We start from the raw sequence: 26,527 nt of genomic DNA, 5'->3' as shown, positions 1-26,527 counted from the left end.
CGCCCCTTCCCCCACTGCTCTCCCACTGGGCTGCTAGCTGGGAAGCAAAAGTGCCAGCCCATATAAGCACACTCTTTGTGTTTCTCCAGTACAAATACACACCCACGTGCACACAATCAAGTGAGACAGACCAGCAGCAGCTATAACCATTGTTTATGGAATTACACTAATTAGATGTCTAGCCTGTCAAAGGTTTGTCTGCTTGTTGCTGTGTTTGTGCATCTGCCTAAACTCTAGTGGTTTGCTTGGGCTGTGATTTCACATTGGTATGCTGTGATGCGGTTGTATGCCTAACACCACGGAGAAACCTTCCAAGTCCGAGTTGCATACACACACACTTGTTGCTTCAGGATCTGGGTTGCTGTGATCATTTTTTATTATGAACACACCAGCATCTGAGATCACTTGTGTACTGATGTCTTAGGAAGAGTGTATCAAAGTAAGATAACTGACATATTAGTAACATATTGATGTCCTGCAATTCTGTGGCTCCTAAGTGACTCTTGCTGTTATAGGAAGTGCCATTGTAATACATGGTACAGAAAACATTTCCAGGAGAAACACAGCAGCTCAGGGTTTGTTGCTCTTACCAGGTATTGCTGTGAAGGAGCATTGGCTATAAAGGAATCCACTGCATTACCAGGTTTGGGCTTGTGGATAAGCTATTCCAAGGGCAATTTCACAGCAGACAGACACTCATTTCCACACTAAGTGCCTGCACAGGGCCAGGAGAGCTGTGCTGGCTGCAGGGGTAGCTTTTTCCCAGGCCTGTGTATATCAGGACCCATCCCAACATTCATGAGGCTGGGAGAGAGCTGCCCCTGCAGCCAGCACAGCTCTGCCGACCCCATGAACATTGGGACCAGCCTCCGTACACCCTGCCAGGCCCTGGGCTGGCACCAAGGGGGGCCTGGAGCTCCTCCTGGCTGCTGCAGGAGGGCAGAGCAAGGCAGGAGCAATCCTGGGCCAGGCTGCTCCCGTTGGGTGCAAATCTCTGCCTGACAGGGCACATATGTAGACGTGATCCCAGCCACATCTTACTGTGCCTTATTTTACTGTGCAGTAAACTTACTGTGCATTAATTGCACGTGTAGATGCAGCCAGTATGAGGGAAATATCATAGGCCTGAATCAAAACCCTTGGACATTAACAGGAGTCCTTCTGTTGAGTTTCATGAGTTTGGATAGGGACCTAATCACAGCCATTTGGAGGCAAGGAAAATTATAAAAGCACACTGCTTAGTCCTAGGATGATGATCCCAAACACTTTGGCTAAAAGCCATGATATGCTTTAGGTTACTGCTGAAAACAGAAGTTGATTGGGTATAAAAGCTCAGCGAGGAAATCTTGGTTCTTCTTACCAAGAAGAAAAAAATTATTTGCTTGTCTGTCACAAATAATCACCAGCTGGATAGTTTAAGACACATGCAGCAGCATCACATGCTAATGTAACAGAGCTGCCTTGTGTTTGCAAATATGAAACCAAAACAAAGTTCCCGGCTGCGTCCGGGATCTCTGCGGGAAACCTAATAGGAAAATTCAAATGAGGTCAGGTGTATTGTTGCTTGTCTACAGGATTTTCCCCAATGGTCTTCCTAGTCCCCAAGCGTATGAGCTTAATTAACCCTCCCTACCTTGTTTTGAGAAATAGAACTTTAAATAATTATTGGGATGTGCTGGCTTCCTCACCAGAGTATCAAACCTTTCACTCCCAATTATTAATACTCATGTTTTTTCATCATTTTCATTCAGTGCTATGGTGCAGAAGGAAAATTAGATGCACAGATGGCCAGTGCCCCAATTAGTATAAAGCTGCCCAGTGTCAATGACATTGGACCAAAAAATCTCCAGCATGGGCCTTGGATCTGCAGCCACTGAAGCAGGAAACCGTTGCTTCTGGTCAAAGCGGTCCCCAGCTTTCAGGTGACATTTTGGTAGCCCTCCCCCAGAATAAGTGCACTGGTAAAGCAAGTGTGGCAGCTTGCTATGGCTCCACAGCCAAGAGTTCAAGTCTTGCTCTGGGTTTGTGCCCCAAGCTGTCCCCAGCTGTAAATGGGGCCCTGCTTGTTCCAGAGAGGGAGTCAAAGGCAACTGGTTGTGACAGTAGCCACAATCCCCCATCTGTAAAATGTGGGGGAGGGGTGTAAAAGAACTTTCTGGTGTCACAGGGATGCTGTGGGGATATTGAAGACTGTGGGTGCATTTATACATGTACCTGACTGCGCAGTCATTTAGTACTTGCTTTAGGGAGTACTAAATGACTGAGCAGTAACTGCTGCTACTATGCAGTCCTGGCATCGCATGGATCGTTTCCAACCCTGCTGCACAGTAGCAATGAGCTATTGTGTAGTAACTCATTGCTACTGCACAGTAGCATCAGTGTCACAGATTATGCCCGCTGATGCTGCATTGCCATAGCAATGAGCTATGGCGACATAGCGTCTTGTGTAGATGCACCCTCTATGTATGAAAGAGTAGCAAGTATACAGATGGTTGGTATTTGTGGGGGTTCCCAAATTAGTTCCTCTTTCCCCAAGAGCTAGTTTCTTTGCTTTATGGCCAGGCTTTGTGCTTGTAAGAAAAGAGTTTCTTTTTGCCTGGTAAGGATGCCCATGAAAGGTTTTTAGATTTACCAGGCATCAGGATAAGATCTTAAGCCCATGCATGTGTTAATTTGAAGGCGAACACCCAGATCTTTGAAACTGGCCCTTGCAGTAGCAGGCAGCCCTTTGCAAAAATGTTTTAAAAGCTTTTAAATGAACTCAGTTCTATGTTACTTGCTGTAATCAGTACAGCAGTCTCTGTGTCATTTATTTTGACAGTAGCTTCATTTTGCTTTACATGGTCCCCATGTTTCCAGTATGCAGCAGATTTCTGTATCACCAGTAATGGGCTGTTAAGGAAGACATGTACTGTCTGGAAAACGATCTAATAAAAAGGGTCCTTTTCAAGAAGAGAACTTGGTACCTAGGAAGCACGTTCTTTTTTAGATGCAGAAGTCAAGCAAGGGGGTGATGAATCTGAGGGGCAGAAGTGAAGCTCTGGGGTGCACGCAGAATTGAGGGGCTGTTGGGATATAGTATTCCTGTGGAGCTGGAGCAGCAGAACTACAAGCCTAGAATTGATATGGGGCTGGTGGGGACAGGGCAGATTGAGTTGGGGGACAGAATTGCTGGGTAGTGGGCAGGGCATATGAAAGGGTGATGATAGACCCTTCCTCCCCCCTTAGATCACATTAAGCAAGAACCCCTTGTACCTAGTCTGAATCCCAGAAGCCATGGAGTACCCCTGCTGTTGCTGTGCCTAGGGCTCTATCAGTAAGGATCACATTGCAGGATGAGGGCCAAAGTATATTCTTCCCTCCCTCGCAGCAAAGACAATGCCTAATGATGTAGGGAAGGACTCAGAAAAAATGCTGCTCTGATATCAATGCGTGGGGAAGCTGAGGAATGTGGTGATAAAGAACTGCTGTGTGGTTGTACTAGGGTGTTTCTTTGCATGTTGTTTATGGTAGAGGAAAACATTTGGGCCTGATAGAGCTGCTCTTCTTTGGAACTGGGTGTACTAGTCACAATTTGTATTATATTTCCACTGATAAAGGGTGAATCAATGGTTAAACAGATGTTTTATACAGCTGCTTTATGTTTTAAAACATGCAGATATAAGTTTTATGCAGGAGGATTATGCAGCACTGGCCCACACCTACAGGGAGCAGACCAGAAAAGCCAAGGCTGAAAACAAACTCAAACTGGCTACAGGAATCAAGGACAAGAAAAAGTCCTTCTTCAAATACGTAGGATGTTGGAAAAAAAACCAGGGCAACATCGGACCCTTTCTGAACCAAATGGGACAGCTGACAACTGACACCCAGGAAAAAGCTAATCTCAACAATTAGTTTGCATCCATTTTTCACCAGCCCAAGGGGATCACGCTGCCTGACAGGATGCAGGACTACTAGGGTAAGAGCAAACATATGCCTATAACTGGCAGAGATCTTTTGAGGGAAAAGTTTGGGAGGCTGGACATTCACAAGTCAGCTGGCCCAGATGGAATGCACCCAAGAGTGCTAAAAGAGTAGGCTGACATCATAGCACGACCAATGGCAAGGATATTTGAGAACTTGTGGTGCTTGGGAGAGGTTCCTGAAGTTTGGAAGAAGACCAATGTGGTGCTTACCTTCAAGAAAGGCAGGAAGGACTTTTAATTACTTTATTCAGGGGTTCAGGGATACAACAATGGTGGCCGCTTGCAAAGCGAAAGCACAAACAACTTACTACCAACCCAAAAACGAGATCGGACAAGTCTCTTTGTCCTCGGAGAAAGGAAGGAAGGAAGATCCAGGAAAATAACAGGCCAGTCAATTTGACTTCAATCCCTGGAAAGATCTTGGAAAAAATCATCAAAGAAAACCCATCAACAGGCTAACAGAAGGTGACATTCTGAGAGAGAGCCAACATGGCTTCATTGTGGGTAGGTCTTGCCTGACCAACCTCATTTCCTTCTATGGGCAGGTGATGTATCACCTGGACACAGGATAAGAGGTAGATGTCATACATTTAGATTTCAAAAAAGCCTTTGATTTGGTCTCTCATGATGTCCTCATGGTAAAATTGGGGAACCGCGACCTTGACAACCTTATGGTCTGATGGCTGGGGAACTGGCTCTGTGGTTGGACCAAGAGAATTGATGGAACTGAGTCAACATGGTGCATTGTAACCAGTGGCATCCCCCAGGGCTCAGTACTTGGACCACTACTTTTTAATATATTCATTAATGATCTGGATTCGGGCATCAGAAGCAGATTGGCTAAGTTCACAGATGACACCAAATTAAGGGGAAGTACGGTCATGCTAGAGGACAGGCTGGCAATTCAGGCCAACCTGGAGAGGCTCGCAAAGTGGACGAATCAAAACCTGATGACATTTAACATGGAGAAATGCAAGGTGCTCCACCTTGAGGGGAAAAAACCCACATCATACTTATAGGCCTGGCAGCGCTACACTCACTAGCACCATGACTGAAAGAGACTTGGGGATCACGATCGACCACAAGATGAACATGAACCACCAATGTGATGCCGCAGCTGGCAAAGGAAATAAAAAACTGGCTTGCATCTATCAATGCATTTCAAGCAAGACCCAAGAAGTCATTCTCCTACTTTACCTGGCCTTGGTGAGGCCACAGCTGGAGTATGGCATTCAGTTCTGAGCTCCAGAGTTTAGAAAGGACATGGAGAAGCATGAAAGAGTTCAGAGGAGAGCCATGTGCATGATTAGAGGTCAAGAGAGTAGGCCTTATGAGGAGAGGCTGAGAGGCATAGGAACTCTTCAGCCTGGAGAAGCAAAGGCTCAGGAGTGACTTGGTGGCAGCCTATATGTAGATAAGGGTCTGCATCAGGAACTGGGAGAACCAGGGCACCCCACTTCAGAGCAGACTCAATTAAGCAGGTGTGCTCTTCATGTCAGCTGACACACACTGTGCTGTGCCGCGTGCAGTTGTATAAGCAGAGAAATGTGCACCAGCATGCAGAAAATGATGTGGATGCACTTTTGAACTAAAGCACCTACTACGTGTTTTCGTTCAAAAAAAGCATGCTGCTGCCATTTTCTCAGCACTGATGTGCATTTTGCCACTTATACAACTACAAGCGATGCAGCACCAAGCACTTTTCAAAGCACCCGGCGCTGCAGCGCTTACACGTGTAGAAAATGCCCCCCGTGACACCAGCTGCTGTGCCTCACATTTGATCTAAGTCATAGAGAAGTAGAGCTGGAAGGGACCTCCAGAGGTCATCTAGTCCAGTGGTTCTCAACCTTTTTTGTAGCAGGACCCATTTGTAAACAACAATGGCCAGCCTCGACCCAGTAAATAGTTTAAGAAGAAAATAGCCCCCTGGCCCTGCTGGTGCCCCTCACTCCTGACCCGCTATCCCCCACCCCCAGGCCCCAGGCCCCCCCAGAGTGTGGGGCAGGGAGTGGATGTGTTAGGCAAGGGGTAGATGTGTGGAGCAAGAGGCTGTGTGTGGGGCATGAGGGGCCCCAAGCAGACTCTTGTAGGCTGGAACTCTGTCAGCCTGCAAAGGAAAACCCGTGGTTTGTACATTTTTGTCCTTTAAAGGGGAGTCCATTTTTAATGTTGTTGATCCATTTTGAAAGCCTGTTCACAATCCTTTGTGACCCACTTTTGGGTCACGACCTACGCGTTGAGAAAGACGGATGTAGTCCAACTCGCTGCCTGAAGCAGGATCATCCCTATCCAAACCACCCTATACAACCATAACCTAAAAAACTCTATGTAAGACTGCCCTCAACCCTGACACAACACACAGACCTAATACCCTAGCCTGCCTCAGTTAAAGCAGAGGAACCACAGCAGCCAATGTCCTGCTTCTATAAAATGTTGTCAATATACACATATGTAAAGGATAATAACTAAGTAGTGTATTTTCCCTCTGAAGACAGTAGAGGACACAGCACTGTCATGAAATTGCTTTCCTTCTGTGTTCCATTTCATTATGCAGTTTTGATTTACCTGACCATGCAGCGGGTCCATGAGAGCACTTACCATCCAACTGTAAATAATGTGCAAAACTTCTTCCAGCTTCCTTGTCCCCTCCATGGACATTCTGAAGTGCTGCTAATGTATTTGTCTTCCATTTTCCTTCTACCTGGTCACCTCTTTCTTTACAGTCTCCTTTTAGTCACATATGCCCATTTAAATCTCCTTAGAGCACTTAGCTTGTCTAGCTGCAAAATTTACTTGGACTGCAAACTTTTGAGCTTTGATGGGGTGCCAAGTGTGCATCTTTGGCTCCAGAGCCCATCCCAAAAGAGAATTTTAGTTCCTGTGTTTAGTCCTGGGAACTGGAATACATCACAGCAAATTACACTGTGACTGCAGGTCTTCAAAACTTTGAAGGTATGTTGTATTTGATATTTCCGGGTTTTCCCACTGTCCGGGATAACAATGGACAAAAAGATAGAGGTTGAGAGAGTTCATTTTCTAATGACTTTAAGGAGGTTGGGGGGTGGGGGCAGAGGTGGTGCAGGAGCTTTATTTTAATTATTAGATAGGTTGCTTATTTTAGTATTAGTAGGGTTGGAGCAGTAGCTTAACCGGGGTAGGAGTAGGAGGGGCACAGTGCAGCAAGCTGGCCTCAGCAGCCAGGAGAGCTGGCTCCAGCAGCAGTGGCAGTCCCAAGGGTAAGACAAGACTCTCCGATGCTCTGCCCCCTCTTACGACACAACCCCTCCTCCCCCTTCCCTGCCTAGGGTGCCAAAGTCATTTCTTACACCTCTGGGTTGGAGTGTTGTAGCCATGATTGCAAGGTGGTTTGGGTAACAAAGTGCCGGGAAAAACCTCCCTTGGAAACCCATTCCAGATTATGGTAACTCTCACTGTACAGAAGTTCTTCCCGATGTCTAATCTAAATCTGCTCTCTGTCAGGTTGTGGTTGTTGTTTCTAGTAACTCCAAGGAGTGCCCTGGTAAACAGAGCATCTCCTATTTCTTGCTGTCTCCCCTTGACAAATTTGTAGATGGCCACTAGATCTCCTCTCAGCCTTCTCTTGTGAAGGCTAAAGAAATCGAGGTCCCTCAATCTCTCCTTGTAGGACCTTACCTGCAGGCCCCTAACCATCCGTGTAGCCCTCCTCTGGACCCTCGTGGTTTTCCATATCCCTCTTGAAGTGTGGCACCCAAAACTGAACGTGGTACTCCAGCTGCGGCCTTACCAGTGACGCAAAGAGGGGAAGCATCACCTCCCTACACCTACATAAGTCAGCATTTGGTCTTCTGTGCTATGCAGTTACATATGACTTTCTTTTCATATACAGCCTGTCAAAGATATTTATGCAGAAGAGATGGACAAAGTCAAGAAAGAAGCAATGAGTGCCATTTTGTCATAAGAAAGACAGACATTCTCCTGTGCAAGATCAGGTTACCACCGTTAGCCTTTGCTGCTCCTGGAGTTTCATCAAGGTCAGGTTGTGCCACAAGTGCTACCAGTTCACTATTTGAGTAACCGCACTCCCATTTAAGAAATAATTCATGGAGTAAGTGTGAGCCCAGCAGCTGAAACCAGAGACAAAGGAAATATCTCAGATTCCAACTCAGCTGAGCCTCTTGTTAAGCTACATGCATTTAGCCTTTGAATGACCATGTGAATCTCCTGTTGATATTATTGGAAACCTACAGGCAGACCTGCAAGGGATGTGTAATTCTGAGGAGGCATCTTTTCAGTTCGTCTTCCAAGCACTTCAGCTAGTTGGAGCAGCATGGCCTTTCTGAAGAGAGAAAGATAAAAACCTGCTGAATTGCTCTTTCCTATATATGACATGCATTTTATCTCCTTAAGTTCCACAGAATATATAAAGTCTTCAGTTGGAAGCACTGTGCTGTTCTGGTTTGGGATCTTCCACTGATAATCCTGTAAAGCCAATTCATTACACAAACTGATTTTAGCAGGCTACGAGCCTGTTGTCCTAGTCTCTATTCACGGCAATTGAACAGGGGATAGATATCAAATCAGTTGCTATGTTGCGTACCAAGTCCCATGCAATCAAGAACAACACCTTCTTATGCTTGGCACTGTATAAACAAGTAAAACAAGAACAATCCTGACCTAATGCATTCAGTTTGTACCCAGGCACTCAAGGCAGTTATCTCTCCACTACAGCCTTTATCCTGGACCTTGTGTTAGCAGTCAACAGGCTCATCTCAAAATATCTGCATTTAACTGTCACGATGCAAAATCCATACCACTGATTTGCAAGAACAATAGTGCTCTAGCATCAGTGAAGAGAGGCATTTTTCTTTAGGCTGCTTCATTTTGAAGTTCACGTGAATTGACATGAAATCAACACTGGCTTTTGCTATTTAACACTGGACTCTGCCTCTCAAGAGTCCAGGAAGCATCATTACAGAGAGGGGTCCGGTTCTCAGCAGGGAGTATAGATGCTTTGGTGTGTTCAGAGACAAAAAGCTTGTTTAATGGGACTGCTGTTCATAGGATCACACTTTGAAGAAAATGTGCTCGATTAGCACGTGTTCAGCTTGGCTTTTCAGGCTTGTGCTGTGTATTTGTTTTTATCTCAAGGAAAGAAAATGTCTGATTCTTTTCTCGGTCACTCCAGTGTAGATCAGCATCAACTCCCCTGAACTCCATGGAGTGAAACTGTAGACAAGAGAAATGGCTTGCCTAGGGAGAGAGAAAATTTGTCATCTTGCAATTCTGCTCCACAGGTGTTTCTGCTGTTCCAGATGTCTTGAACAAAGCCCCTGGTGGTATGTAATTTAAATCCAATTGGACTTAAGTAAGGTCTGATATAACATTCTCTTCTCCCTTTGCTAGCTCATGACATGAGCCCAAGTTGCTTTCTGTCAAGGGCCCCACGAGCACTTACAGTAAATGGCTGGATCAAAATAACACAGCAACAACAAAAAAAGCAAACCCACATGCCAACTCACACATTATATTAAAGACAAATTATATTAAAAAGTAAAAAGCAAACACTTCAGCAGGGACTTAAAAGACTAAAAGCTGCAGTCTGCATTTTCCTCTGACTCCTGTTGCTGATTGGCTGTTACCAGTATTGAAGGCTTGATTCTGCAAGTCCTCTGCAGGCTGAACTCTCAGTGGAACCAAGTGACTGCTGCTAACATGGATCACAGTCGTGCTATTACTTTCTGATTCCCACCATTTATTAGGGCTGTGTGAAATTTCACCGGCCATTTTGTTTTAAAACAGTTTTGACTCATTTCAAATGCGAAACGGCAAAATCAAAATGAAACGAAGGGCTTCAAAACGAGGCTAGTTGAAACGTTTCAAAAGCTTTGAAACATTTCAAGTTTCGAAGCAGCTGGCAGCCTGGTGCTGGGAGACAGGGAAGAACCAGGGCTGTGCTCCCAGCAGCTCCAGGCTCAGCCAGGTGGGGAATGCAGACCTGGCTCCCCCCACCTCCCGCGGCTAGGGTGCGGGAAGCCAATCACAGTGCTGCAATTGAGCTGGAGAAGGGAACTGAGCCGGATCACTCAGTTTCTCTCCCCAGCCTTACGATTGGGCTGGGGAAGGTAACTCAGCCCAGCTGGGCCAAATTCCCAAGCCCAGCCTGATGGTTGTGCTAGGGAGGGAGCTCAGCCTAGTTGGGTTGAGTTCGTTTTCCCATCCTGATCTAGTGCTCGACCTAACGCTGGAGAGGGGAACTGAGCAATCGGGCTCAGTTGCCTTCCTCAGTCCCAGGCAGCAGCACTGGCTTCCCTCCCTCATCTGGCAGGCATATCAGGGCCCTCAGCCCCGGTACAACTGGCACAGCCAGCAGAGCCCCCCTGGGTTTGGGCCCCAATCTGCCTGCTAGATGAGAGAGGCGGTTTCGAGCTTCCCCATTATAGCAAATGGGCAAAATGTCAAAACAACATTGAAACAGCCTCACTGTTTCAATGAAGCGAAAAGTAACAGCTGTTTCGAACCAAAATGAAATTCGAAACAAAATGCTGTTCCATTGAAACGTCAAAACTCAAATCAAAACAGAACAGTGCCATTTCACACAACCCTACCATTTATCTTTTGTCTTCTAGTGAGCTTAGCATGGCAGAAACCTCTAGGAATTATGGCAATGTAAATCATTAATAATAATAAGAAGGTCCAAAAAATGTCCCAGTGGCAAAAGATGATACCAACTGGTCCATCGGGGGTTGTATCTTTGCTCTGACCATAACTGGCTGCAGGTGTTTCATAGAAAGGGGTTCAAATGGTCCTCGTGGGCAGTTAATTCAAGAACATGCTTAACAGGCTCAAAAAAATTTGGAGTTACAGCTTCATGCTACCCTGTGTCCTAGTCAGAGCATCTGGGAAGTACATCATTTCTCTTGCAAAGTTTAGGAACATATCCTTTGCTTCACACACAACCAACCATGCAAAACAGAAAAGCACTATGCTTGTTTATGTTCAGAGCCTGAAGTTTTACATTTTCCAAATCTGGGCCACTGACCAGACATATTAGCATAGCTACTGTTCTGCCTCCATCTTCCCCCACTGCTGCTTAACGCCTCCATATTAAGTAGCCATTCAATACAACCATGCAGGTAGACACTTAGGGATGTCAGTGGAGGTCTGTGCAGGGCCACGTGTCTATCTCTGTGCACACTCTTGGACTATAAACTTCTTAGGTCTTGACACTAAGACAGGTTACAAAGGTGGGCGGAAGAGAACAGGATGGGATTCAACACTGACAAGTGCAAAGTGATGTACCTGGGGAGGAACAACTGGCACCATACCTACAGCTTGGGGAATTCTCTTCTTGTCAGTACAGAGGTGGAAAAGGATCTTGGAGTCATCATTGACTCCAAGATGAACATGGGCCGGCAGTGTGGGGGGGCAGTCAGGAAGGCCAACCGTACCTTGTCATGCATCCACAGATGCATCTTGAGCAGGTCCAAGGTGATCCTCCCCCTCTATGCGGCACTGGTCAGGCCACAGCTGGAGTACTGCGTCCAATTCTGGGCACTGCACTTCAGGAGGGATGTTGACAGCATGGAGAGGGTCCAGAGGAGGCCACTCGTATGATCAGGGGGCAGCAGGGCAGGCCCTACGAGGAGAGGCTACGGGACCTGAACCTGTTCAGCCTCCAAAAGAGAAGGCTGAGGGGGGATCTAGTGGCCTGTTACAAACTAGTCAGAGGAGACCAGCAGGCACTGGGGAAGTCCCTGTTCCCCCGAGCACTGCCAGGAGTGACCAGGAATAACGGTCACAAGCTGGCAGAGGGTAGATTTAGGCTAGATACCAGGAGGTGCTACTTCACAGTCAGGGTGGCTAGGATCTGGAACCAGCTTCCAAGAGAAGTGGTGCTGGCCCCTACCCTGGGGGTCTTTAAGAGGAGGCTAGATGAACACCTTGCTGGGGTCGTTTGACCCCAGTAATCTTTCCTGACATGGCAGGGGGTCGGACTACTCAGGGGATGATCTACTCAGGTCCCTTCCGGCCCTAGAAACTATGAAACTATGACACTGATAGCGTAACTAGGGTCTGGTATCACGATCGCCTGCTCAAGTGTCAGTTTAGAGGGCACACAAAAATAGTGTATTATATTTTTTTCTTACACACCTAATTACTAGTTTGAGGCCTGGTAAAACACTTCTCAGAATTGATAATATGCTTCCAAGAGCTTGGGTGTGGCATATACATATCTCTGTGCTTCGCTACCTTATCTCATGGAGAGGTGAGATACAATAATCTGGACACCCTCCTTCCTTAGCTATTCCCCACCCCATCCATTGTGGCTACCTGTTAGCGTGCACTACTTTGGAAGCTATCCTTATCTTCAGCTCATGACAAAGTTTGCCATTGGAGGTTGGCGAACTACAATTGTGACTTTCTTGGCCTTTGCACAATTAGAATCTGCCCCCTTTGCATGCTTATGATGTGTCCCTCAATGATTGAAAATACCTCTTTTGCACATATGTAGCCTCTTTCTTATGCCAAGTGATGCTTCGTTCCATTAAGTGGCCATGTTTGTTTCAACAGGAGTTCTGGTGGAGCAAGAAGTTATACACCATCAATGAAATGTACCAGAACCTGACCTTGGTTTTTAGCTCTAAAAGTAACTGTCTCCTCCCGTGATCCCTCCATCTCTGAAGGAGAGAAGCTGTTCCCACAAAACATTGCTGCCACCACTCCGCCAAGACACTGCTGCAGCGGACGCCTGTTGCACAGTTCACATCATGCATCCCTTATTCTCTTTGCCACTCGATACTGTGTCTCAATCAACTTTGTCTCTGTTGCAGGCAGTCTGTGGCCCAACTGATACCTTTAGCCTAAGGCCATATCTGATTATTTTTTTAGGCTGGAGAATAAGCGTTCATCAGAAAATGAATGACATTGATACAAAATGAGCATAGGATCTCTTCTGTTTTTTAATTCAATTAACAGTGCAATCATGACGAACAGCCCCCTGGTTATGTAGACTAAGTAAAGTCATTAAGCTCTCAGGTTACATGTAGTGTTATTTCCCCTTATTCTCCCTTCCTCTGCCCCCAGCAATCATGGCACTTTCCAACCTATCACAATGCAAAATGAAACAAAATCACCAGGGGTTAAAAAAAGTCTAAATTGGATTACACTCACACTGTTCAGAAAATGGAGTATTGCTGGTAATTGCATTCCAGTGAATAAATATCCCTACATTAGTTCACATCGCATCAGTATTCCAACAATGATTATTTTCATTGTAATTTGCCTGTCCGGGAATAAATGTAACACAGAGCATATATCCAAACAAGGGATGTATTCTCAGCATTGATGTTTGTTTTAAAGATTAAACCAAGTCCTGGTTGATGCATTAATAAAATGTTAGATAAAAAAGGCCTTCTTTCAATAATGCTCGAGAGTTAACAGCCAAATAACTCAAGCCCCAACCTTGTTTCCGTCCAAGTCAATGGAAGTTCTGCCATCAATTCTGTGGATTCAGGGCACTTGGAATTTAGTCTTATTTTTATTGCAGCACCTCTAAAATGTGTTAAGCTCCTTCCAAATGCCTGGAGACAGGTTGAGATATCTTCCCTCATGTTGGATATAATCACCTTGCAGAAAATGAAATTAAATAATAACAGTTCTTCAGTTAACTATGCTTCTAACCCTTTTGTCGGTTCTTCAGGGGCATCTCACTCAGGGTTTAGTCCTCTAGCCATGCCTCTTCTTGGTGCGGGAACACACACTCTCCCCCACCTGACTGGGACCTTCATAGATTTCATACACATTAGGGCTGGAAGGGACCTCAGAAGATCATCGAGTCCAGCCCCCCTGCCCTTGACTTACGGTCCCCTTGTAGTTCACCGTGATTATCCAGCAGATCTGTGTTTATCAGGACCTGCCATTCATGTGTCTCTCTGGAACAATGGCAGTAAATCCATGATCAGAGAGCTTTCACAAAATAGGGTATTCTTTAGCTTAGGACATGAGCAAAAAGGAAAGTAAAAGGAAAAGTTTATCTTAGGAAAGCATTTTAATGAACAGTAAACAGTTTATATGCATACCCATCTTATCCACTGTTACTCACCTCCACTATTCTTCATGAAATCATGAGCTAAAGTACACAATTCTGTCACTTCTTTGTCCTAGAATAAGCCTGTGTCCCTCAGATCAGTGCTTTCACCTAATAAAGTCACAGGGTCTCAGTCTTACCAGGCTTCCTGAACAAGGTGAAGCCAATTTATGCTGTCCCCATCCCTCGAGAAGCTTCAAAGGGCTAAGCATCTGCACAACCAGTATTGGATGTTGGCATTAATTCTCTCCTTGGTGATTCCAGATGCGAGAGGAATGCTCCTACTTTCCTACTTGGGTAAAAACACAACACTACAACCTAGACTTACTGATTCAATAGTCTATGAACATCCTATGTCCTAGCATTTGCCACAAGTCAGTATACTCTAGCCTTTGAAATATCCTTTTTTCCATAAGAGCCTCTCTGTCAAGGTTACATCTATGGGAATATTTAATATGAACAAATGTATTGTAAGCTGCCCTTTAGGAAGACATAGGGCCAGATTCTAGTCTTCCTATTGGGCATCAGTGGATTTACACACCTACTTGTGATTCTACTCCACCCTGCTCACATGCCTTTAAATCCATCCATTCATCAACTTTTGTTAACACACCATCATTTGGCCCATAAGATTGTGCCACAAAACACAAGAAGGAACCCAGCCATCTTTTACATTAATTGTTTTTTAAGGACATGAGCAGGATAGAAATAAAACGGCACATAGGTGCTTAAGTCAAGTGACACTCCTAATATGTAGAATAGAATCTGGCCCGTGTTGAATGCCCTGAAAACCTTATAAAATAAATATTCAAAGCCAGAAAGGTGGGAGAAAGTGATGCAACTGAAAAGCAAAGATACTAGGTTGACAGTAGGGCCATCTCTAATTTTAATTACAGGTTTATCTGTATAAACTTTCAGAAACAGATTACTTGAGCAACATGTTTGAAGTCTGTTGAAACCCAGTGAGCCCTCGTTACACGTTTCCCTGTTCACTGCCATGTACGCTGGACCCCATGCTTCTGTATGTAAACCAGGCAGTGATGTTTGCCTCAACAGTCTACTATGAGCAGCATCTCAGTTTTCTGTTGCAAGTGGCAGAGCTTGGGAAAACACTGCCGTTTGCTTACTTTAAGAGAAGGCTGTCCAGAAGCAAGGAAGATCAACATCCAGGTGGGGTGGCTACTGTCTGCAGCATCACTCCTTCATCCCCAAATGCTTCAGGGGTTATCCATGTATATTGCTTTTGCTCCGGCTGTTCATACGAACCTCCTGAGGATGGCCCGGGGTAGCCACAAGTGACCACAACATGGAACCACGTTGGAGTATCTTCACAGGCGCTGCATACCAGCACATCTCTGAAAAGGTAATGCGCTCCCAGAACCATTGTGGATCTGGAAGAAGAAACTTCTTTTCATTTCATTGAAGGTGAGGAACCCTCCTCATGCCCCCTGACAAAACCATTCCATTCCCATTGAAATTATATAGAAATGAGCCCATTGACTTCACAGGGAGTTGGATCAAGCTTCCTGTGATCAAGGACAATATGGCACTAATACGTCATGCACTATAATGGTGAGATTTAATGATGTTGGACGGCAGTTTACTGAAATGAACTTTAGGTAATGACCCAAGACACAACAGTTTGGAAGCAAGGGAAGAGAAAAAGGAAACCAAGCATGCCATGCAGTAGATGAATTTAACAATAGCTTGTATACTTGCATCTGACATCAGTGTCTTGGCTCAGTAGCCAGGGATATCATAAAAATCACCATGTACAATTAGGCACAATCTGCGATTTGTATTTCATTTGAAAGCCAGAACTAACACACCACGGTTACTACATTTATTCTCGAGCTAGAGAGAGCATGGTCTTTCCAAGTCACGGTTGAAGCTGCTGTCTTGTGATGGGAAAAATCTTCTGTTTTCTGACTAATTTTTATAATGTTCCCTGCACCGAGTAAATTAGTTAGATTTACTTTTGCTTATGGCATTAGCTTTGGGGGAAAGACACAAAACAAAAGAATAAAAAAAATTATACATGCAGAAAAATGCATAACATGAGAGCTAAAGCTATAAATCCGATCACCCTGCATATCTGGACATGTTTGTTTGTATTCATTGAGGGGAAAAAATGAAATAAATCACATTTTAAATAGATCTCCCCATGGTAGCTGTTTTTGCTATATGCAGGAAGGGAAGGGAGGATTTTCAGGGTTATATATTTTTTCATTTTAGTTACAAGTGTTAAATTTTGCATCTGACTTTTGTATCACAGTTAGTTAAAAAAAGAACAAAACACAAAACAAAAGCAATAAAATCCCATCATTGTTAAACAAAAACAAAAACAAAAAAATCACATGCCACTCTCTGATCCCACTTTAAGCACAATGTGCTCAAAGCACCCTTGCTCTATTTGGCCAAAGAAAGAGCAGTAATCCATGCACTGGTCTTTGCTTTTAAGCCAAATCTAAGAAACAAAAAACCTTAATCTTAGCAACAACAGGATTTGGCATTTTCAACCAGGAGCTTTTAACAGAAAAACCTTTTTTGGAAAAGTTAAAACCTCAGCAACCAACTTTTCAAAGCCTCTTTTGTGGAAGGAATGAGAGCTTTGCTTCAGGAAAGGTGGAGGAGCCCAAACATGTTCTGCATTCAGCCGCTCCATTCAGATGGAAGGTAGGTCGTCTCCCAGGGAAGAGTTTTGCGTTGCTCTTCCTCACTAGCACCAACCACAACAGCAGACAAAGGGACTATATTTACTACAGGCCAGGTTCTGTCGCTGGAGCAATTCCTTCATCCACATGGAGGCTTAATAAGACCACTAAGTAAAGCGCGAAGAGCCTGACCTGTAAGCTTTTTATTAAATGTGGATTTATATAACTTCCTATAGAACTTCCCTTTCACTCAGGCTTTATGTAAAATTATTAAAGCAGTACACAGAGGGTGACATTCACCCATTTTCAGGGCTCTGCATTCAGATGAGCCAGGTCTCTGCAGGTCTGGAAAGACTCCCTGCCTCATGAGGCTGCAGGCTTGAGGAGCTTTCTGTCCAGGAAATCATTTCCCACCCCCCACCTCAAGATCCATGAGTCAACCATAATTTGATGAAAACACGGGAAACCTCAGAATATATCACCTTTCCTGTGACTTCCCTACAAACAAACAAACAAACAAAAAGGAGCCCTAGATTTTGCTTGGCTCTTAATGGAAAAGCCTGACGGAGACCTCAGGATCTAGTAGATGTTATTAACAAGCAGATCTATGATGTCCAATGAGATATAAAGCTATTTTCATGACTTGGCTTACTGTGCTGGAAGTCCCCAAATGGCAGCTTTTCTCTACCGTCTTAGTTTTAAAAAAATAAAAGTGAAACCAACCCTAACCTGGCAGTGAACCTGTTCTGTGTCCTGTGTAAATGGAGTAAAAGTGAAATGTAAAAAAGTAAATACCAAACTGAATGCCATTAAAATGGTTTAGACAGAAAAATGTCACTGAGTTTCATTAATCATCCAGAGTGTTTCCCAGGACACAGGGATGGGTGTTGCTTTTGAATACTGGAGGTTAAATTCTTTTCTCATTTACACTGTTGCAACCAGATTGTAGCCTATGGCATTTTATCTTGACAAAGGGACTTTCGGTTGGATTTCATTGTTAGGCCTTTGTACTGGGAGTCAGTGTAAAGAGCTGAGACTGTGGGAAAAGCTCATCTCCCCTGACCTTTCCCCTACTAGAAGTTAGAAAAGGAGAATATGCATTAGAATTAGACCTTGCAGTCAATGAATTAACGGAAGTGTATAAAGCCTGCTCCATGTCCGGTTAAGGTGCATGGGAAGTTTTCCCTCGACTGTTATGGGAACTGGACTAATCTCATTCCTTAACCCTGTCTGGAGGGTGTATCCATGTTAAAATGATAGTCTGCATCTTCCTGGAATAAGTGCCTTATTGGTCCTGTTGAAATAAAGATGGCTTTGTATGCAAATCTTTTTGCAGGAATTAGATGCAGCTGTGATATGAGCAGGTTGGTGCAAGGACTTACTACACTGAGCATTTTGTTCCTCTCATGCCCTGGCCTTGCTGCCTTCCAAATATAAAGAGTGCTTTTTTTTTTTCCCCTGCAGATTATTTCTCTTCACCCCACAGCCTTGCTCGTGCTGTTCTCTCCCTCATGTGGAACAGTAAAACACTTAAATCTTCATGAAATGGCACACTGCTGCGCAGACCGAGCAACAGAACAGGATGTGGTGGGAAGATGACAACTTCAGCATAGAGAGGGACTGCTCGCAATTAAATGCTGTCTGTCAGCATGAGCATCAAGCCCAGTCTGGAGAGCAGGGCAGCACTTTCCCATCCGCTGCATTGCAAATTGGGAGGAAGAGCCATTAAAACAGTTTCATCGAGTGCAGCCAAGTTGAAACAAGCACAGAGCCCTGCCCCCCATGCCTCTCTCTACTAAGCTGTGACAGCCTGTGGAGGAGGATGAACTGGAATGGCTAGGGGGTTTCCCTGCAGCTGCTGATGTGGTAGTGTCAGATTTCTGTCTGGCAGACAGCCCAAAAAAGAAAAGAAAAGAAATATATATATATATATATAAAAGAGAAATGAATGATAGCATCTCACTCACTCTCCTGTCCCCTTTCCCCAGTTGGAATCAACTCACTTCGCCAGGCAGAAGAACATCTGTCGACGGAGCAGAGAACGTGCACAGCTGTCAGTTCTAACAGGTATTAAAATCATTATTATGAGCGCACACATCATTATCCGGAGCGTATTTTACACACCCGTTCCTGCAGAGCCATCCAGCAGGCCAGCGGCTTCCTCTACAGTCGATTCTACCGGGGAGATGATTTTCATCTAACAAGTGCAAAGGGTAGGAAAAATATCCATCTGCTCCCATTGCTACTTCCTGAAGCGCAAGCTGCAAGAGTTCACTGCAAGGAGGGGATAATAGAGTCGCTTGCTTGAGCAGGGGCAAGGGGGAGCCTACTACCATCTTCCTCCTCCTATGGCCTGTTTAAAGGGATGGTAATTGTTTTACACAGGAACCATAGCGCAAGGGGTCTTGTTTCACAAAACAAGCTAATTGTCTCCAGACTCCAGTTTAGCTGAGGTAAAAAACCTTTATGAGTAGCAGTAACAAATAAATCCACACAAGTGACTTTAGCGCCTCGTCCCTGTTAGTCACCTGCAGCTTCCCACTGTTTGGCAGTATGGCTGTTGAGCTGCAGCCCAGACACATGCCTCGAGGGAATGTCTTTGCCCACGTATTGAGGTCACTCACCATGATCACGTACTTCTAGAGCTGTGCCTGAATGAAGAGACAAAGGCCTCTCTGAACACGGTGGAAAGTAATCGACAGATCTCTAGAACAGGCTGTCCATCTGTGGACCGTGGTATTTGAGCACTGCACCATCTTTACAGATCCTCACGTTTCTGTGCAGAAGGGAAGTATTAGAGAGGCAAGTAGATGCAAACGCCTGTATCTTCAAAGACATGTATCTGCTTCTTTAAACTTTCAAATCCATCATTTTGACACCATGTATTTTCTCAAAACCACCACTCAGGCTGCTCGTAAACCACACAAACCTGAGTTTCTACTAGTAGACATCTGTAAAGCCACCGAAGTGCTGACACCAGCCAGCAGCTAACAAGCTAGTTGGAGCCCGAGCTCAAGGCTGACGCCCTGGAGCAGACTCTCAGACTAGGTTTTCCCCCACCTACTTTTCCAGCAGAGCCTGCTCTGTAGATGTGCTCACATCACTCCTGAACCAGAGGCTCCCTAGCTGGCTCTGTTTGTCCCTCTGTCCCCTAAATGTTAAGGCACATGGATCCAAGCACGTGATCCACAGTCTCGCCTCATACCCCAGATAAATGCTTGAAAGCCTCATGCCTAATATCAGGTCTTCTGGGTTTGTGTTTGTATATGCATGCTTGTACAGAAAAAAATGGGCTTAAGCACTCAGTCCAAGAGTTGGTACATGGCTGAGGATGCTGAGGAGAAGAGAGCACCAGCCTGGTCAGAAACAGGAGTCTTTAATCCTTACCCCTTTCCTCTGCATTTCATTCCTGGCTGTTTTTAGCTGCTCCCCATTCAGCTGGGGAGCTCCCTTCTCTAACCACCTTTTCTTTGGATGCTTAACTCTCCCCATGTATCCTATGAGGAGCCTGGATGTGCACTTCAGGGCAGGTGGCAGCTAAGCAAGGTTTCTGAAGATCTAAGTCAGAGGTCAGCAACGTTTTTGGGCAGAGTGCCAAAAACACCTGGAACCTCGACTTGTAAGACGTTGGTGTATCGGGGGGAAATGGGGGGTGGGGGAGCCACAAGGTGCCCAGTCCTTGTTGTGACAGTGCAGCCCTGGCCCTTTCTCCACCACGATCTGCCCCGAGGCATGTATGCCAAGCAAAATGCCTTGGAGTGCCACACTCTGGCACCCGTGCTGGGGGTTGCCTATCTCTGATCTAAATTTTAGATACAGGCACCCGTAAGGGCAGAGGTGGGACTCAGTGCTCAAATCCTTTGGTGGCCCAAGCCCTTAACACTTAATTGAAAACATGTAAAAGTCAACAGGAGACTCTACTGACATCACTGGTCTTTCAATCAGGCCCTTAATCTGATCCAGCCTGTGATCCCTGGCTAGGGACAGAAATTACACATAAACCAGTTTAAGTGATCAGAAACTGGTTTAAACCTGTAACAGAACAGAAGCTCAGTGGAAGTAAACCAATTTCAAAATGGCTGAAATTGATTTAACATAAACCTGGTTGAATGTAGTATCAGACTTAACTCATTTGGATCAAACCGATTTATGAGACTTCTGTCCCAGACCCCTTCCTGGTTCAAGTTAAATCAGAGTCCCCCAGCATCCCAGCATGCTTTCCAGCCCGGGGCTGGACTGGGCTGTCTGCTCCAGATAGCAGGGCTGGCCCCACCCCTCTGCTCCCTCACTGGGGCAGTGAGGGCTGGCTGATGGGGGTGGGGGACAAGCCCAGTCTGGGGAGAGGGGACTGCCGCCAGGAAGGGAGGTTAAACACCCCTTTCCCCACTCAAACTTACTGCTGGCTGCGACTGTGGACTACAAATCCCAGAGGCACCTGGAAGCAGGAAGAGGAAGTGATGAGCAACCCTGCAGTGTCCTGCTGCTGTGACTCTAGACTGAAAATCCCAGCGACCTCGGGGGCAGCAGGAAGAGGAAGCTGAATTAAAGACAAATGTCTGTTCACTTGTGTTTCAATTTAATCTCTGCATCTTAGACTAACCTGCAAAGACAGAATCAATTCAGCCTTGAGCATTTTGACTATCTGTACTTAGCCGGAGAAGCAGTCACTGAAGGCAGTGATTACCCCATTCCTCTCTCCTCTTCTTTGCCATGTCTTACTCTGCAGAACTGAGGCAATGGTTAGAGAAGTGGGGGGTGTAAGAGAACTGCCTTCAGTAGATAGTCCTGAGCCAAAAAAAGCAGCCAAGCAAAGACTTGGGAGAAGAGGTTATTTATCTCTGCAAAGTGGCGATGTTGCAGTACAAACTTTGCTGCAGTTACTACTGCAGTGTCTTCTGGCAAAAAAACGGAAGAAAACTGGGCTATGCAAATGAGGAGTGATCTAGTGGTTAAAACAGAGACTGGGTTTCTTTCTCAGCGATGCTGCTCTTTGATGATCAACAGTTTTGGTATCTCACTTTATCCATCTGTACAGGATACATAATCATCCCTCTCATGAGTGTTCTGAAGCTTAATTATTCCTAGCAAAGCACTTTTAAGAGTCTTGGATGAGGGATGCCAGGTGAGCCCAAGCTGGGGCAGGCTTCACAGTTACTAGAGTGCTAGACAAAGTTATGAATTACATTATTCCTGTGATGCGCTCTGACTTCAATTGAGTCACTTCCCCTCTCCTCCTACCTCAGTTTCCCTTTTAAAATACATAGGGTCACTGGCTTCTCTCACAAGTATGCTGTGAGGATTAATTAATAAGTAAAATGTTTTGTTTGTATATAAGTGCTTTAATATTTAATGTTTAACTAGCAATAAGGAAATAAGCCAAGGGAAAGCTCATTCCCTTTGCTGAATGCTTTCTGTTTAGAGCTTTCCGGGCTGGGCTTTGATTGCTGTTTCTGTTTGAAGTCAGACCTACCTCCTCATGGCTGGAGAAAGAGACTTGTATATAGTGTCATAGGTGGGATTGGTACCTGGAGCTAGTATTCCTAATAGCCCAGACCTCTACTATACTGGATATAATGTAGTTGCTTTGTTTTTGTTTGCTGGAAACGTGCCCAAAAAACCCAGCAATCATGAAGTGAAGCCACAGAGCAGTAGTTTTCAACCTATTTTCATCTATGAACCCCTAAAAAATTTCAAATGGAGGTGCAGACCCTATTGGATTGTAAATATGGGTATTCACATACTTTGGACTGAGCATAGGCATCTTTTGCAGACCCTCTAGGACATAGCCTGCAGGTCCTCAGGGGTCTGCAGACCACAGGTTGACAGAAATATGGTTTGGACGCTTCAGTCAAAAACTGTGTGGCTTTGGCAGTCTAAACAATTTATTTTGCCACAGATTGCATTTAGTTACAAATCACAATGTTGAAAGCAGTTAGCCGAGTCCTAAGCTTCCAGCAGGATTTTCAGAAAAACTAATGTTCACTGATGTGATAGACATGGCAATTAGAGTCTCTCCTGACACTGTTTGACTTATGTGAGCTACACCTCTTTCCCCTTTCAGATCTTACCTGTAGCAACATGGTATGTGGCCAGACTCCATCAGGTAGAAACAGTCAGATTTCTGAAGAAATGTATGTACCTAAGTGGCACTGACCTGAACAAAAAATGCAGATAGGCACCCAGGGCTAGATTCACAAGACAGACGTGGCTGCTAGGCACCAGTGGGCAAAATTTAGATCCTCAAAACCCCCACCAATCCCTGAAGATGCCTAATCCCTGGGGGCCAAAGTTACCCCAGTAAAGGCCCTGGGTGCCTCCATGTTTGCTAGGGGTCATGTAAATCTTGACAGCACAGATCACCTCAGTGCTCACGCCCAAGACCCAGTGGGATTCCCCAGATAGGTTTTCCTTTGCTTGTCAAGCCTGATCCAATAGATTATTAGGTTAAAGCTCAGGTAACTCCCTAGAAGGAGTCTCCCTTTACCCAAGAGCTTAGTGGTCACAGCAGTCACCTGGGGGTGGGAGACTTGCATTCAATTCCCTCTTCCGCCCAAGAGAAGATGAACCTCTGAGCCCACCCTCACCATTAGAATAGTATAAGGTATTCAGGACTACGTCTCTAACACTTCTGATATTTTTTCCACTGCCATGGAAGGCAGGGACTGAAACCCAGCTCTCCCCCTCTGCCCCCCAGCTAGGGCCATCTTCTCACTTTGGCCTATTAAGTTCTTAATTACTCCGTGCACAGTGAAACCAGAGATTGATTCAACCCAGAATACTTTCTGGCCATGTGGTTAAGACACTTTTCTGGGTAACAGGACATGTGCAAGTCCCGACTGAACTGGGCTTCAAATCATCAGTTTGAACTACCATGCCCAATTTAACTGCAAGTCTCCGTGGCTGCTGGGCATCAGGTAGTGATGCCACCTTCTTCTCTCAAGAAAGGGCTGACTTGTCGCAGATGCTCAACTACAGGGGAGTGTTCATGTCCATTAACCAGAGTGGTAGGAAGCACCTTGCTCCAGCTCGGTGTTAACTACCTAAGCCCTGCCCCTCTCCTCAGCATTTCCTACAGAGCTTGGGAGGCTAAACACAGACACCTGCTCACTTGTATGGGTCCCAGTCTTAGGTGCCTACCTTTCCCCATGCATTGAATAGGGAGCCTGGGCTCACAGCAAAACTGAGGGAAGAGCTTCTAGTAACTTTGGCAGGCATTTGGTCCCCTAATGTCCAAAGACTCGCTGCTTCTAATTGCATCTGTTGTTAAAGTGTGCTTGACGGATGAAGCAAGGGAGCAGCCATGATGTTCACATGCCCAGTGGAGCATAATTAACTTAAGTTCTCACACAGCTTTACTGAAAAAGAGAAATTAAACCTGCTAAATAATTAATCAGTGCGATTCAGCCTGTTGGCCAGTGTGATGTACAAAACTAGCACGCTTCTGTGGCAAGGTGCTCAACCCTTGCTGCTCTACATTACGGGCTTGTAACAAAAACCCTGGAGGGAGAAGAAGGGAAGTGAGAATTCTCCTCGCATTTAATAATCTTCCTTAAAAAAACCCAAACAAACAAAAAAAACCCAAAACCTAGGTCAGCTACCCAAATTCAAAGGAGCCTAAACTTTGATAGGAGTTTTAAACAATGCATATCTGGATCCAGATTTATGTCCAGGTTTGAAATGCATGTAAGGTAGCGTTAGATGCACAAAAGCAGATGAAGATCCTGCTGCTCTAGCCACTATGTATCTGGCCCCCAGAATGTAATGCTGGGTCCTAAATTATGCAGCTAGGTGCATAATAAAGCAAGGACAGGGTTGACCCCTCCAAATTCACAAAAGCCAAGACACTGAGCAGAGAGCTGCCAACAGGAAGTGCTGAGGACAGGCCAGTCTGAAACCCCAACCCTGGCCGAGGCTTACGTGCCTTATGCAGCATGGCCAAGTGAAAACGCACCCTCCTTCTGACATTCCTAACCCTAAATGTCCTACTGAAGGTACAGGTGCTTATGGCCTCTCTCAAACTGGCCAAACAAGGGTGACTTGGTTTCACAACCTGGCCAGCATAGAAGGAGGTGCCCTATTTCATCCAATAGATCACACTGTAGTCATGCTCAATCTTTCTGGCTCAAGAAATGGCATGGCGTCAGCAGGGAGGGGGAAGAAGAATGCTGGTTAGAGCCATTTGCTAGGAATTTGGATATTTAGGTTCAACCCCCCTGTGAGAATATGTTTCTTATTCCTTGATCAAATGTCCTATTCCTTGGGCTAAAAGGTGGGTATTTTAGCCACCTTTGGCCAGTTATGTTCACAGCTGGAGGCTGTAATTCTAGGATGTAGGAGAAAGGAGCTCATGTTCTTGGTCCAGGGTCCCTTTCATTATGTAATATTGTTCAAGGCAGGAGCTTTGGTTGTGGATCAAGATTCTGTTGTGTGCAGCTCTGCACAAAACCAGAACGAAGAAGGGCCCTGTGTCCGAAACCTACAGCTGGTCCTCTCCCCCACACAGGCAGCCCGTTTCCACAACGCACTGCTCCAGGAGACTCCAGGCAGTGCCCAACTCCCATCTCATACCCAGCCTACTTTGCAGTAATTCTTGCCGTCAGCTGCAGCGTTAACATCAGAGGTGGGGAACCTGAAGGCAACTCTTCCATCCCACTTCTTAGTTGCCCACTGCTGGGGTGACATGGGGCCACTTTCTTGTTGGGATAACCCTGAGCTGCACGTTTGGGTCAGTCAATTCCAAGTGACACAGCACTCTGGTCCCAGACATTTCCTCTGAAAGGTTTTTACACAGGGATCAGAGCTGCCAGCCTTGCCTTAACACGGCGGTTCTCAACCGGGGTGATCCAGCACCGTGGGTTGCCTTGAGATCCTTTTAAGTGTGTTGTGGGGTGCTGCACTGTGTTAGCACTGCTAGGCATAGCCAACAGGATTCACAAGACAAACCCAGAGATTTCAAAGGGGAATCCTCAGTGTTAAAAACAGGATGACCTATTGTGATCCGAGTTCTCGGCAACAGGAAAACGCCTCTATTATTTTTTCCATAGTCAAAGAATTGCGTGAAAGCAACAAGCTGATGTTTTCTGAGGGTGGGGGGGTGTGGGGCTTCAGTCTAAAAAGCTTCACAGAACTCGCAGAGAAGCAGGCCTGGGAGGGCCCTCCAAAATCACCTAGTTCAGCCCCCTGCCTGAGGCCGAATCATGCCTGTCCATACCATCCCATACAAACATAATCAACGCTCAATACAAGCCTGCCTCCAGCCCTGGTGCAACACAGCCCTCCCACCCTAACCTGCCACAGGTAAAGCAGGGGCACCACAGCAGCCGAAGTCCTGCTTCTGTGGAAGGCCAATACGCCCTCCACACGGCTCCTACTTCAGAGAGAGGGAAACCCCCCACAGGCCCTACCAACCTGACCAAGGGTGCAGTTCCTCCCAGCCCCCAAACCTGGTGCTAGGTCTCATGCCCAGCAGAGGGGCAAGCCCCTCCAGCCAGCACCGCCCGGCTTTGTTCCAGCTGGAGCGCTGGCACAGCCCAGCTGCCCCCAACGCCCAATGCTTCTTAGAAAACACACTGACACGGGGAGCAGAAAGGTGAGGGGGGAGCAGCCAGCAAGGCCCAGAAGCCACAGCAGGAGCTGGGCCCAAATCCCCCCTCACTGAGCCTGCAGGCAGCCCGGGCCCTGCCTCCAAACAGCCCCCGCCTCCCAGGCACCATGCAGCTGGGTGGGGGTCCCAGCTCCTGCCTGGGGGGGTGCCAGGTGGGGGCCCCAGCTCCTGCCTGGTAGGGGGGTCCCTGGAGGACGTGTCCGGCTGCTATGCGAGGGCGGTGCTGGGTGGGGAG

General features: G+C 45.9%; 2 long non-coding RNA genes across 3 annotated transcripts in view; one reads left to right on the top strand and one right to left on the bottom strand.

Annotated features, from left to right (window-relative positions):
- LOC109321991 overlaps positions 1 to 16,188 on the top strand; it is a 20,875-nt gene extending 4,687 nt beyond the window's left edge. Inside the window, exons 1-2 of one of the 2 annotated variants that reach the window (XR_002104267.1) lie at positions 7,894 to 9,283; positions 14,953 to 16,188. This is a non-coding gene — a long non-coding RNA (uncharacterized LOC109321991). Of the gene's footprint in view, positions 1 to 7,893; positions 9,284 to 14,952 lie in introns of those variants that run through there. The other variant, XR_002104263.1, reaches the window with a different exon arrangement.
- On the bottom strand, positions 15,265 to 20,301 carry LOC109321998. The gene is made up of 2 exons (XR_002104271.1): positions 18,692 to 20,301; positions 15,265 to 15,425 (listed from the first exon to the last, which is right to left on the bottom strand). It is a non-coding gene; the product is annotated as an uncharacterized LOC109321998 (long non-coding RNA).
- Between the last annotated feature and the right edge of the window lie 6,226 nt (positions 20,302 to 26,527).

Source organism: Crocodylus porosus, unplaced genomic scaffold (assembly GCF_001723895.1).
Source record: "Crocodylus porosus isolate Cpor-Errol unplaced genomic scaffold, CroPor_comp1, whole genome shotgun sequence".
NCBI lineage: Eukaryota > Metazoa > Chordata > Crocodylia > Crocodylidae > Crocodylus > Crocodylus porosus.
Note: the sequence above shows the minus strand (reverse complement) of the source record. Positions and strands in the feature narration are given on the sequence as shown.